Source organism: Sturnus vulgaris, chromosome 5 (assembly GCF_052056855.1).
Source record: "Sturnus vulgaris isolate bStuVul1 chromosome 5, bStuVul1.hap1, whole genome shotgun sequence".
Lineage (NCBI taxonomy): Eukaryota > Metazoa > Chordata > Aves > Passeriformes > Sturnidae > Sturnus > Sturnus vulgaris.
This window is the reverse complement of record NC_142247.1, coordinates 28,008,948-28,024,347: the sequence shown is the minus strand read 5'-3', so window position 1 is coordinate 28,024,347 and position 15,400 is coordinate 28,008,948. Positions and strand designations below refer to the sequence as shown.

The window sequence follows — 15,400 nt, the reverse complement described above, 5'->3', positions numbered from 1 at the left end:
TCACACCACTGCCTGTGACAAAGCTGTTTCAAACACAAGACGTTTTCACAGAGAGGAGGAGCCATTGGTTTAGGAGTGAGAAACGCACCAAGTCGGTTACATAGGGCAGAGGAGCTGCTTTGGGCAGGGCTGAGCCTCAGACCAGCGGCAGCCTGTCTGCCACACACAGGGCTGCCAACCGACCCCAAATAAAGTACAGGGATCCTCCAGCAAACTCCAAAGTATGGGATTTGGGCGGGATGTTTTTTTCTTTTCAGCTTTTTTTTTTTTTTTTTTTTTTTTTTTTTTTTTTTTTTTTTTTTCTCCGTGGGTTATTTTTTTTTTCCCTCCTCCCTTGGGCGGGGGAGGGGAGCGTGGTTTGTTTTGTAGTTTTGTTTGTTTTTAATAGGAGACTCTGAGACAACAACCCATAATGTACTCAGTGATAATTCTCCGGTGACTGCCACTACAGAAAAAGCCAAAATGTCTGCCTGCCTTTTCCACGTTTTGCCCATGTCAGTGGAAACACGTAAAAGCTATTATATCATTCTCAAAGCCAGTTCTCTTCCTCCAACATGCAAAAGACTTCCTACTCCCTCACGAGAATGTTGCAGTGAAAAGTAGTAATACCAGCTATGTTCAAAACAACTACTATTAATTGTATGGGTTCAATACGTAGTAATCAAGACAACATCTTAAAATACTGTTTTAGTTCTCTCAAAATAGATAGAGGAAAAAAGTCACAAAAAATTATTTCCCCAATCCAGAGAATTTTAAATATTGAAGCATTTAATTGATTAAGTTTGTCTAAAACAAAAAGGAAAACTCCATAAATCTGACCATGATGAAGTGTCACGAGTACCTTGACCTAAAAAACCGAAACAAAACAGAACAACAAACCTAAAACAAACAAAAACCACCCACCACAGATCAAATGAAAATGAAAGGCCCTGAGCCTTCTGACACAAGTCCAAAACACTCCTTTCCCCGACTTTTCTTCTCCAAAACAGAATAGATCAAATTACTGTTCATTTAAGAGTCAGCTAAAACGTTAGTAGCTCCCAGAATGTTCTCACATTAGTGTTTGAAAGACACAGAAAATTATGTACATTTCTGAAGCAGAAAACTGTCTATCAAATCATTATCTTAGCTGCTGTGGTTTATTTGAAGATATTTTACAGCAGATGCCTGTATCAGCAGAAAGAACAGGAAGGGCAGGAAACGGGGGAGGGAGGACTGAAAATACCTTTATCCGCTTTTCTATTGTAGAAAAGGGGTGAGAAAGTATCTAAACTGGGTAAGTTCCAGACTGTAACAGTCTGCAATATGTTGCATTCCCTTTCTTCTAGAGATGGAAAATCCTCAGTATAAGTATTCTCATAAACTTCTGAACTCCCACAATTTTGCTCACTTAAATTTACATGAAGAATTCTGTTATTTAGTAAACAGCTGACTGATCTCAACCTGAAAATCAAGATGATGGAAGACAGTAAAAAAATCAGCTTACTCTTAACTCCTTCAAAGATAGTACATGCTTAAAAAAAAAAACACCTACTACATTTTACAGCTAAAAAATAAAGGTCCAATACGACTGTTTAATAACAGTCATAACATAATTAAGTATTTAAGATTCCAAACAGTTCTAAGAACTTGGTAGCCATTTACTTCCACCTAAAGAACCAAATAAGTCAGCTGTTCTAGAGTGATTTCCATACATTAAACAGTATTGCATTCATTCAACAGTCTGTTCCAGAGTCCATTTCAAATCCTGCCTGAAACTGTTTGCTCCCGAAATTTCTACCAAAATAGAAGATGCAGCTGTGCAAATTGAGACAATTCTGAGTTTTAAGAGGAACATATAAAATAATCAAGCCACATTAGAATGGTTCCAAGCAACTATGATTTAGTAGTGAAAAACTATCCAAATAGTTGGTGCATAAGTGAAAAATTTGTCATTACAAGGAAATTCTTCTCCTTTTAGCGTACAGCATTTGCAAGGAGAAAAAAAAAGAGAATCTATATACTTTTTCAGAGTAAACTACAGGTTTTCTTTTGGAAACAGTATTTCTCTTGGAAAATCATGTAGATTTGAGACAACTACCCTATTAGAAATTTATTTAACTCCTGATAGTCTATCCTTCTAGTTTACCTATGAGCAGTACAAAGCTATGTTTTCTAGAACATACAGACATAAGAATACTGACTGCAGTCTGACAACGTGTCTTGCATTAAAATTGTATATCAATCAATTCAGTTGAAATCATTACTTCATTACACACATTATTTCAGATTCAAAGCATGAACATCTAATTTATGTATTTAATAAAAGTGGGGCGAGGGGGGTGTTTTAGCATCCACTCAAGTACCCCGTTCCTTTGCACATTAAGTTGGTGGTTTTCATATTCTATTAATAATACCCAAACTAATAGCCCCATTGGAGTGAAAAGATTATGCTTTCAGCTACTAGTACTACCGTAAAAAAGCATTACAATGTACTTGGATTTCTGAAAATTGGAATGTATCCAATATGCAAAACAGGTTTCAAAACCTACCATACTTGCAGCATTCCAAGACCTACATTAGGAAAGAAAAATAGAAACCAACCAAAGAAACCCCAAATGAAACCACACTACCCATGCAGTTCATACAACAAAACACTGCAGGTTCCTGCTGGGCCAGTCAGTCATTTTGCATAGCAATTCCAAAAATGGATCCGTGTTCAAAATGGCCTGATAAAAAAGCAAAGGAAACCAAAACCAAAGGGAACGGGAAACCCAGAGACAAGAGGTTTTCTCTGAGCTCTGGCAATCACTCCATACCTTTTCTGTAAAACAGGAGTAAGCTTACTCAACTCACAGAAAAATATGCATGGGCAACAAAAAGTCACTAGAAGAACTACATAAAAAAGACATGGTCTGAAAGTATTTTATTCAAACGTAATACCTATGAAAAAACACTCTTGATAGTGATTGGCCAAAATATGCTGTTTTTCATGCTCCCATTACAGCAGAGTTTAATAGAGAAATGGTAAATCAACGAAACAAATAGCACTGGGCAATATTAATATGCTTTCTGTTTTCTTTAAAAAAACACCAATCAAAAAGCCAACAAAACCACCACAGAATGTGTATGGTACAGTATTTTTTAGACATAAAATTTCATCCCCTTCAGAGATGATAAAGTAGGAGTTTGGTGATCTTAAAAAATGAAATGTTTCTGCATCCTGTGAACAATACAAGTTACTGACATCTGGAACTAATGAACAATAACTGACTAAAAAACGCACAAACACAAACCTCAGTAATCATTTATAAGATTGGGTAAGAAACTCAGACAATCTTGCAGAAAACCAGAAAGATTATTGTTGCACTACACTATTAATCTACATTCATTAGATGAGGTAAATAAATGGCAAAACTTCACATTTTATCAAGATGAAAGCGTTTAATTAGAATTTGTGGTTTGAATTTTCAGACATTTTAAAGTACCCAAATGTTCCCAGGATCTTAACTATCTTATCCAATCAAAAAGGCTACTATGAACTAAAATCTGCTGTAAATCAAATTCACTAAACAAAGTTCCATTAGCAATAAAAATAATAAAACTACCTGCTTTTCATCACCACCTCTAATCACATATTTACATTACTCTTTTCTCTTTACCCTAAAGCAGAAAAATTCTATGAACAACTACTTAGACATTTACTCATTAACTGAAGTCACCAATCCATCTCACCTTAAAAATTCTGTATTTTACTGACTTTCTTTTTATCAAATGAACAAAATAAACAAGGAGAAATGACATCTCCTGACTATCTGACGTGCATGTCTGCACAGAGTACTTTGTGACTTTATAAACACTATGTTGATATTAACTGTGTAAGATAATATATGGGAATAGATATTTAAAACTAATTTAACCAACTTTGTTGTAGATTATACTGAAAGCACCAAATTAATGTGAAGAAATTCTGAGGAAGGACTAAATCTGTCAGCATTTAGACACACTTTCACATCCCTAGCACTAAGTTCAACTTCAGCCAGGAAAATACTATGAGCTACACACTGATGAGTTACCCAGCTCATCTGCTGCTCCTGGTATGTTTCTGGAGAACTTCAAGAAGCTTCCTGTTTATTTACTCTTGGTTTAACTTATGTGCCGCTTAAGAACCCATGAAGACCCGAACTAGGTGTAAGACACAGTTGACAATCATATATAATGAAGAAAAATGCCTTCTTTCTTCTCTTCTGTGTGAAACAACGTTAAGCATTACTTTTCTTCATCTCCCTGGACACAGACAGTACCTTCTAATGTGTTTTAAAGTTGACAGCTAGGTCACCAACCAGTACCACACAGCAGAATACACGGGGCCATGTGAAATCACTAGCACTCAGATTTCAATTCAGTTACACAAAAAAAATAACTGACCTCAAAACTTCCACCCTCTCATTTGTAGTAATTCCATAAGATTTGTAGTGCTATTCTTGAGTAGCAAGGAAGTGCTACCTGTGAAACAGTTAACATTTATATAATCACTGCTTTTCTGATGTATACATATATGCATTGTAATTATCTACCATTGGAAAAGTTACACATTGAAAACATGATAATCAAATTTAACCACTCAGTTACAAAAAGTTAATAAAGTTTGTAAAGAGTTTATTTCACTCTTCAGTTTAAGTATGAGGCAAGCATTTGAGTACACGAGAGCTCTCCTGCTAAGAAGGTAAGCCTAAACAAAGTAATTCGATTAGCAAGACAGATATGATATTTGACCTGTCCTGTCCCACTAATCTAACCTGTAACTGAGATAAGATAGAGGTCTGTGAATTAATTCAGTGAGAAAGCACAGAATAAAAGTAGTACAAAACAAAAAAATCCCAACAAACAAAAAGCCAAAAACCAAACTCCAAAAACCAAGCCACAAACAAAAATTTTAAAAAACCCAAACCCACTAAAATTGACAAAAAAAAAAAGACAACAGCATTTCAACGTATTTTATATAGCTTAGAATTAGTTAACTATGCCTAACCAAAGTTTTAAATTGCTTCTCAGCAAAGTAGAGCTGGTGCTCACCTCTAAGGTCTGGTGCACGTGATGCTAACAGCTCGCACACAGTCAAGCTGAACTGCTACAGTGAAGAGCACTTTTTCAGCCATTCTGAAACTGCTCTGTCTCACCTATACTGAAAATAAAATGGCTGCAGTTCTCACTCAAGACAAGCCAATCAGTGACAACTCAGCAGGAGGTAAAACATTTCACAGCAAAGCACCTCCATCTTTATCGAACTGCAACAAACTGCACAGGTGGGATGGGTGTGTGTGTGAACAGAGGAGTGGTTTCTTTGACAGGCAGGAAGTGGTTAATGCACTGCAGCTTCCTAGCACCACTGGTAAAGAGAAAATTGAAATAAACCAAAAACCAGCAAGAGGCAGCCCTAGCCCTGCTAGGCATGTGATACAGTGCTTGTATCACATACTTCAAGTCTCTCACAACTCCAAGGCAGTTCAGAATTCACATCACGTATTAACAGTCACAAATAGAGAGCCGGATCACACACAGAACTGACAAACATTATGGAATACTTTTCAAATGCGTCTAAAAACAACCAAAAAACCAAACAAAACCAAAACCACTTAAGAAATTAGTCTATAGCTTTGCACTGCTCCATCTACTTTGGAATATTCTGTATTATTAGTTGCCCAACAGAAATTTTATTTTGGAGGAAAAAAGGAAGTTTACTTTATAAGAAAGCTAGCAAAACCCCAAGAACATTCCAGAACTTCAGCACTTGCAAAAATCAAGTATCTAATTCTTTATGACTACAATGCAGCTTGTCGTCTAAGTTTTTCAAAAAAGAGCTATATTTAGAATCACTTAAGGAATTTTGATGGAATCTTGTAACAGAGCAAGTCCTGAAGAACTGGTTTGAGAACCTATGGCGGGGAGAAAGCGGTTGTCAACCTAAGACACAAATTCAACACAAAATCAAATTCAATACAGGTTTCGCTCTATTATCTGTTTATTACCACCAATCATGTTGCTCTCAAAAAGGCAACACTGGATCAGTTCTGGAGGGAGCTCCTCTATATCTGCCTCACTTCTCTTCTACAAAAGCTGAATTTGTCTACATTAAAACAAAATACTTGCAGGAGTCCATGGGGCAATTCTAAAAAAAAAATCACTGTTGAATTATATCTAGCCTTCTAAAAAAAAATAGTCCTTGTGATCCAAAATTAGCCCAACACACTAAGTCACTCCCCCCTAAAAAAGTAGAAGAACATGCCCTCCAACCACTTGAATTATGAAAAGGTCTAGACTTATGTAACTGTTCATATCTCTTGCCAGCTGTAGCTGGTTATTTCAGGATTGATTAATCATGCCAGCAGTAGTTGTCTGATGCACTCATCAGTACTACAGTCAGTATTTCTAACTTAAAAAATGGTGAAATACACCATCTGGCTTTTCCTTTCATCCTTGCACTAGCATGACCTGCAGTACAAGAAAGAGCACATGCCACATATGAGACAGCTCCACCGATTGTCTCTGATAGTACAGTACAGATTTAGAAAACTAAATTAAAATATCCTTGAGGTTCAAATGCCCAAAAGACATATTTCTCAAAAAACAAACTCATGAACATTGAAGAACCAGTTCATTACAGTTAATTTAAAACTACCCACTACGATGAAGCTTTGTTTCACCAACACCTTTTACTAAAGTAAAAATCAAATTAAAACCAATTCAAAAGAAAAATTTTCTATTATCTGGTTATATACCCCATGTTGCTTACTCTGAACACCGTATATACCACACCATCAGCTTGTGAGAACTGACAGTAACTTGTAATATTTCAAAATCCTAACCTACATATTCCATTTGCATAACAAATACACATATACTTTGATGCCCCCAGTAGCAATGCTTTAAATAGTATTCTGTGTTTAGTGTATCTACAAAATTTGTACATCAAAAGGTGAATTCTGATTTCAAGTCTTAAAATTTCAAAAATATCAGAATCCAAGAGCTGCACTTGTACAACACTGCATTTTATGTAACACTGAATCTTGGAGCTTGATGTATGGATGACAATGACTTAAATAGGTTTGAACAGGCAAAACAAGCTGGTAAAAAAAATTTCAGAGAACGTTTTCCCTGAGTCAGAGAAAACAGAATCCATGTCACAGTCCTGTTGCTATGAATGTCTTGCCTTGTCAGAAAGTTTCGGGAACATGCAGAGCCACTAATACATTAACGCAGACACATGGATGCAAAAAGTATTACTGAATAGCAAGAAACAATAATAATTAACTTAAATGTCTAGTTCAATATATCCCTATTAACACACAAAAGTGTGTTAGTGAAGTGTCTTAAAAGTTATTACTCAAATTAAATTTAAGATAAACCCTGACGTTTAAGTAAACACAGATTTATGAGTGCAATAACTCCTCTGAAACTCTTTTGGCCCAGGAAATATTACAGTGAACCTACACTAATGTGTAATTCTGTCCTAGCATAGGACTACAGTTCCTTTATTGCTACTTAGTGTGGCATTTATACAGATTCTCTAGTCAAAATCCCAAGAAAATAAAGCATTTTAGTAAGACTAGAGATCGGAATTTAAACTTAACATGTTAAGTTTAACAACCTCTAATCCTGCCCTCTTTTGATAACATGCCAAAACACTAATATCATCTCAGCAAGTTCAATTACTGTAGCCATAAATTAAAACAGGGCTTCTCTTTTCCCAGTTTCTCATGAACATCAAACAAGAAATGCAAGAGAAGGCATCCTGTTATTTCTCTAATTATTGCCCTGTATAAGTAACATCTTCGCACATGGTTCTTTAAATATCATTACATAGAGCCACAGTTCATACTAGGGCCCCTTCCCTGAAGGGTCAAGAGGCGGCAGAAATTCCTCCCTTTTCAGACAAGGTTTTATGCATTTAAACATAAAAAGGGCAAGAGAGAACCAACCAAAGCATGAGTACTTTATTTTGCTCAAATTAGATGCTTAGAAACCAGTTAGCTATGTATCATCCTTGTGTCCAAACCACATCCTATCCACTTTTCTTTTACTCTCTTCCCTTGTTGATAGGTTTTGGTTTTTTGTATAGGGTTTTATATGTTAGTTAACATTTTATGTTAGTTAACATTAAGCAGACAATACAGCTCTTACACTGCCAAAATTTAGAAAAACTATTTGTACCCATCTCAACTGAAATCTCAAAACACCATCCACTGAAACCCTTTTTTATTCCTATTTTCACACAGGCCAGTAGACTGACTTCAAGAAATATCTTGGCTCTCACTCAGGACTTCACAAATAAACGCTACCTGAACTGTTGGGGGAAAGAAAAGAGCTCGTAATCATGAGACGAGGAATACTGAAATTAAGAAAAACAGAAGTCTGCACGACATTTAAGGACTCATCATAATTCCAAGCTGCTTGATGGCAGGACCAGTGAGAGAAATTTTCTGTGCATTGACTGAAGTCAGCAAGCATTTATGTTTATGTCTTTAAACATATTTTTGAAAGAAACAAAATTCGAATGCAACATTTTTTTAAAATGACCCTATGGAAACTGCAACATATTGGAGGCAAAGCTAAGAAGTAACATGGCAGCTTTTGGGTTGTTTGGCTGGGGTTTTTCTTTTGGGGGGACAGACAAGAAGAATATGTTTCTGTTTGGGGAACTGTTTGGGGTTTTTTTATCATAACATTTTTTACACTAAAATGAAATGAAAAATATTGCTTGAGACAGCACAAAGTGACAGAAAATACATGCAGGTTATTTTAACAACAGTCTCCCATATACGCAGCCACATAATTAATAAAATCTGTTCATTGAGTATGTGAGTTTACTTTAAAGCGTTTTTAGAAACTGTTTCTAGGAGAGAAAAATATTTTTCCTGTAATACAAAAAAACCACATTATCCATAACAAAGTACCTCTCTACTAGTTAAACTAAATTTTTAAAAAATGTGTTTAAAAAAACCCAACTTTGCACTCAGACATCTGATTTCCTAAGATTTCAAGTGATTTGATCTTTGTTCATGAAAGAAATAAGAGCTGGTAACTCCTATGTACAGTTTTTAATCACTTGTAACAAGCCCAGTTCAAAATACAACAAGAAGCATAGTTTACTTTCTTTTCCCAAACTACCAAAGAAACAAAAGGTATTTATACAACATACATACACATTCACACAATGTTGTAAATTCCTTCACAGTGACAGGATGGAAACTGACGTACAAGTGAAAATCAGGCAGTCATTCAGTACTGTACAGTTAGTACCATGCCCTTCGTTACACCTACAAGGGAGTCTTTACTTTCAAAAAAATCCTGAAAGATAGGGGAAGGAATGGAAAGGGGAGGAGAGAGTTGCTGTTAAATATACAGGCCATTTTAAAAAGGATACACCAGCAGTACTAAACAAGATAAGAAATAAGCAATGGATCTAGCAAATCTGCATTTCCTACAGATTTATAAACATTGTCTTGTTACTTTTTAGTCAGGTTGTGATTGGTGCCTTACTACACCAAGCAAGTGAACACTGGACACTGGCCAGCCTGCTGACTGACAGCAAGTTATGCCCCCAAAACACATAATTTCGAAGTTCCCTCACTGCCAACACTGGTAGCCTCTCCTCCCTCCAACTGCTTGTTTTCATTAACTTTGCAGGTATTAATTATTAATACCTGCAGTTATTATTAATAATTCTTAACTATCTTTGATACTTATTATGCTTTATATTTACTGAAAGCCAACAAGTTTTCCAGAAACTACTCAGAACAGAACAACTGGCAATCAATGTTCACATAAAACTGGACTACTGCACTAGAAATGAGCGGGTTTCTCTTAAAATTTTTAGGGCTGTGGCACAATTCGAAATTTTTCCCCATATCTGCATTGCAATTTTTCTGCTTAACCAGAAAAATTCCTTAGACTCATCTGTCCTCCTAGCAGAATTTATGTCACTTTAATAACATCATCCACGGATATTTTTAAGTTTTATGCGAGCCTGAAACTTATGACTGCATGCAACATTGAAGTTGCACTTAGCGCAACCTCTGGTATTGGTAGAGGCTGAGGGACAAACAGATTGTGAACACCCCTGCCAAGAAGCTACATCAAAAGCAGTGTGGGCAGCACAGTGAGGAGACCCCACTTGCAGTACTCTGGGGTCCTCAGCACAAAAAGCACACGGACCCGTTGGACTGAGTCCAAAGGTGGGCAACCAAGATGATTAGAGAGATGGAGCACCTCTCCCAAGAGGAAATGCTGAGAGAACTGGGATTGTCTAAAAAAAGAGAAGGCTCTGTAGACGTCTTAGGGGCCCTTCCAGCGTTTATAAAAGGAATCTGCAAAAGAGCTGAAAATAAATTTTTTACAAGGTTACATAGTTCCAGAATGAAAAGCAATAGACTACAGTTGAAAACCAGTAGATTTATATTAGATATTAGGAAAAAAATCCTTTCATGTGAGAATGGTGAGGCACTGGACTGTGAGGTGGTGAAATTGTGAATGCCTCATGCATGTACATTTTCGAGGTCAGGTTGGATGGGGCTCTGTGAACCAGGTCTAGTGGAAGGTGTCTCTGCACATGTCAGGGAAGCTGGAAGTAGATGATTTTTAAGGTCCCTTCCAACCCAAACAATTCTGTGATTCAAATTTATATTTCACTTAAAGCATTCTAGCTTTTTAAACACTACCTAATGCAACACCAGATAAAAGCATACAGTACAAAGCTACATAAAGTCGTACGCAACTGAAAATCTGCTTTTAACTTTGAAATGCTTTCTGGTCTATATATATGCCCAGACAAACAATCAAGGAAGAGCAGAGCTAAGAAATAGAAAATTAATTTAAAACCAATATATTCAATTTAAGTCAACCCCTCCCAAATTAACAAAACAGACTCCCCTTTCTGAACCACACTTCTATTGTTCACCACAGTAAAAAAACACTAATGCGTTCTGAAGATGCAGTTTCTAGGTAACTAGTATCAGTACTTTATATCTACAACTGATAACACCCACTTTTGTAGTCTAATTTGTGGACCGATGCTGTACTTCAATTAGATGTTTTCAGAGACCTAAGCATTGTATGTGTAAACTCAAGAATTTCTTGACTGCCGTTACTATAAAAATAGAGCAAAAAAAACCTAGAAAAACCTGATCATAAACAAAAAATGGAAGACATCTAAAAACACTAGCAGCAATACAAAGAATCTTTTTGGGCAAATAAAAACTAAGATTCCCACAATATAATGCAAAATTATTTTCTTAAAAATATAACCAGAACTCAAAAGTTGACATCATCTATGTTCCAGATCCTCCTAACCAAATAATAATAATATTTTAGTTACTTTCTTTGGCATCATCCAGTAGGCTTTAGTATTTAAACCAATGCCAAGGTAGAATAATTTTAAATATTAAATATTCCACAATTCATAGTTAAACCATACTTACAGATTAAAACACTCTACAGCTGACTTGGCAAGAAAAATATCGCTTTAGAAAAAAACTTTCTGCTTTTAATAAGCTGTCAAAAAACACCCGACAAAAAAAAATTGTCACACACAACAGCCCTATCTTACTCTCCTTCCTGTATTTGAATAAGACACTGCTGCTTGATAAACAGCTTCTTACAGCACAGTGGAACTAGGAGAGTTTCTTCATGCAGTGCAACAAGTAGAACTGAAACCCCAGAATTACAAATATACATAATAAAAGTAGCATTTATGTTGATCAGTTTACTTGTTTTGTCTTATTTTACTTATTTACCACTCCCGCTTATTTTGTGTGAATAAGTCAATCTCTCAGAGTAATGTCACAAACTAGAGAAAACTGAACAGACCAATGACATATTTCTCAAAAATATTCTTAACATTAGATTTCATTGCATTAAAGATGAGTATTAAACAAAAATACATCATGGACGGGAAAAAAAATCCCAACTCCTCATATTCACATACCCTAGCAGTTTTGTAATCTACAACTTAATTGCTTCATTTATTACCCCATATGAAAATTGTGATGGACATGTGTCATTGCCGTAACTCCCAAGCCAAAATCATAATGTAAACATGGAACTAATCCATAATATAGAAAAAAACACCAAGAGTAGAATAAACAGAAAAAAATATTAACATGCAAACTATTAAGTAAAAACAACATACTGGTTAAAAGGGTTTTTTGGCCTTACTGCTTATATTCCATGAACAAACTTCACATTTTTGCCACACGTATAGTTTCTGACAATTACATAGGTAAACCTAATAAATGATTACACCATTAAAAACATCGAGATGATAAGAAATTAGATTGTTTTCCCTTATTTTGAAAACAAAATACCATATTTGGTTTAGTCAGTTTTTTTTTCACGGCGGAAATATTTGTTTGTAACAGGAAACATACAGAAATACAAGCAAAATAAAAACCAAGTCGCTAATGACAAGTCAGTATTTCAGAATTCACTGAGTATGTAAAACGTTTCTGTCTGCACCAAGTCTTGTAAAATCAGAACTTAGATTTTAATTATTAATTAGTAACTTTTTTTTATCCTTAACTTGTTCAGGCTCTTTCTTTGCTGGCAAAACCACCTCCTATGCCTGTAGGAAAGCATATGCCTATGTGCTTTAAGTTCCAAAGCAAAGCATTACTAAAAAAGCCTTTAGAGAAAAATTAACATTTTACAATTAATTCTGATTTTTTAAGTTTGTGAAATGAGCACGACAATACAGGCTACAGCTTATAAAGATACAGGAAATGTGGCAAAAAAGGTGTGTATCTGTTGGAATCAGCACTTTGAAAACACTTCATATGGGACAGAAGATAAAAGAGAGATTTCTCAATAAAAGCATTAAAGTAACTATTTAAATTGATGTATATAGTAACTGTTATATCATTTCACAGAGAAATGCTGCTATGATTAGTTTCAAGTCTACATAACATCCAAGACACTCTGTCTAAATTATTTTATACAGCAAAACACAATACTGTTCCACATTATCAGAAAAAGCATCAGCTCAGCACTGCTACAGTTGGTAGAAAGGTTGCAGCTGATAAAAACACCATTTACTCCAAGGAAGTAGTTATTCGAACTAAAAACATAACAAAAATCCAAAATTATTAACATAACGCTCCCTATATTATATACATACAGAAACTTAACTTTGTATTTCTGGAGCATATAAAACACTAACTGTCATACGTCAAGACTAAATAGTGGCTGCAGTTACCACGATTCGTGAATTGCATAAATCTTCAGGCAGTTATTAGTGAATTAATTTTATAATTGGCCTGACAATAACCATTAGCCTCATTTCATAGATCTGAAACTGAGAAATTACCTTCCCAAGATCACATATCAAACAGAAATGGTTTTTGTGTTTGGTTTCTTCCCCTCCAAGGAATTCTGATTATCTGCGGCAACACTCTCCTTCATACCTTCCTGTAGGACTGTAAAAACCAGCACCTAGTTAGAAAATCACCTATTTTTTAGGTTGATAACTGATGGTTGCGCGTGGATTTAACTTATTAATTTCACATTTAAGCAGAGAAGCGCAAGCATATATTTTAACTTCCAAGACAGACAAATATTATGCCTGTAAAATACCTATGTTGCAGAAGTAAGTTCTAAAATCCTATTCCTAGTAATACTGCATTTCCTTCAATAGTTTGGGATATTACACAAATTTATTTATTAGCAAGCTCTTACTTCCACTGGTTAGCATGGTAGATATCTAGATGCGTAAGTGATACTTTTCTGTGACTTAAGCCTGCATTTTTAAGGTGACTGCTTCCTAGAACAGCAGAGCTGTTCATTTCTTTATTTTAAGCAAGTATTTTTCCATCAACACTTCCATCCAATTTTTCCAGTAAGTCTGTCTACGGTAAGGGTCACAGCAATGCGACACAACGTAAAATTATTTCAAGATTACTGTTAAAAAACAAAATATCCTACTATCAGCATTTCCACTGAATAGCTGCCAAAGACCACGAGACCCAGGAAGATGGACTTACTCGAAGAACAAACTACTCAAGGGCAGCACATCATCTCTACCAGGCTTCAGAATTCAAGAATAAAGCACTTTTCTATCAAAACGTTCAATATTTTAAATACTTATACTTAAGAAAGAGTAGAAGTTCGAATGTACCTTCTTTAACTTAGCTCATGGCTTAAACTCTTTTGCCATGTTGCCAGATGTGGGCGGCCATGACACCTCGAGGAGTCGCTTGGGCCTTGTTTATTGGTGGCATCACACGAGTAAGCAGAGCTCCGCCTTCTCTATTCCCATACAGAAACTGTTTGGTTTCCAATGAACCAGCGTATCCACACAGTAGAAAAACTGTGCCCTGATGCCTACCAGTGTAGGAACAGCACCAACAGTTTCCCCTCGTCGCTTCCAGACTCCATGCGCTGCGAGGTCCCACGCCCGCCGTGCCGGTGCGGCCCTTCCCGGCGGCGCACAGCACCACCCAGGCCACGCCGCCCCATTTCCGGCAGGGAGCGAGGAAACGCTCTCGAGGCGCCGGGCGCGCCCCTTTCCCACCCAAACACGCGCCGTCACCTCGCCTCGCCCAGGCCGCGCGAGGCGGGTCGTGCCCAGGCGGGTGCTCGGCGCTGCCCGGTGCGCGCCCCCGTACGACCCACCTGTGCCCGCGCCGCCGCCGCCGCCAACGCGCGAGAGCAACGGGGACGCGCACGCGCGTCACCGCCGCTGCACTGGAGCCGGGTCACGTGCTCCAATGCATGAGTGTGTACAGCGCTGCAGCTTCCCGGCGCATGCGCACTGTGGCTGCTGCAGCCGCCGATGCAGCCGCCGCCGCCGCCGCGCGGAGCAGCGAGCGCCGCCGCTGCCGTGCCGTGCCCTGCCCGCCCGGCCCCCGCGCTCCGAGCGCGCCCCGCCGTACCTGCGCTCTCGCGTCCGGCGGCAGCTCCCGCCCCGGCGGCCGCCGCCGCTGCCGTAGATTCAAACTCGGAACCCGCTCAGGGCGCCAACGCTGCCTCCCGCGTCGCACGCGCCGGGCCGCTATGCAAATGAACCCCGTGTCTCCGCCCCTCTCTCGCTTCGCCCCGCCCTCTCCGTGGGCACAGGGGCCGGCAGTGGGGGTTGCTCCGGAACCGGCCAATCGCAGGGCCGGCCATCTTGGTGCCATGCAAATGAGCCGCCGCGCTATTTAAATGAGCGGTGGCCCCGCCCCTTGGCGCGCAGCCGTGCAGCGTTCGGCGCAGTCAGGCGGGGCGCGCTGCGGCCGCTGCCGCTAGGGGGAGCTGTGGCGCAGCGAGGGGCGGCGCCGGGCGCGGCCGGCCCGGCCTCCCTTCCTGCCTCCCTCGCTTCCCTCCCGCGGCTTCCCGCCACAGGAGCTCCGGCCTGCGTGGCCCTGCAGCCTCGCTGACACCTTCGAAA

At 38.3% G+C, this 15,400-nt stretch overlaps 1 protein-coding gene across 7 annotated transcripts in view; it reads right to left on the bottom strand.

Annotated features, from left to right (window-relative positions):
- ATF7IP (activating transcription factor 7 interacting protein) overlaps positions 1 to 15,055 on the bottom strand; it is a 78,085-nt gene extending 63,030 nt beyond the window's left edge. For 2 of the 7 annotated variants that reach the window (XM_014882597.2, XM_014882598.2), the window contains exons 1-2: positions 14,904 to 15,021; positions 13,340 to 13,448 (exon numbers count right to left, since the gene is read on the bottom strand). The gene's annotated coding sequence lies outside the window, so the exon portion shown is untranslated. Of the gene's footprint in view, positions 1 to 13,339; positions 13,449 to 14,643; positions 14,787 to 14,903 lie in introns of those variants that run through there. The other 5 variants (XM_088165211.1, XM_088165212.1, XR_015803852.1 and 2 more) reach the window with 4 other exon arrangements.
- Positions 15,056 to 15,400: the final 345 nt, after the last annotated feature.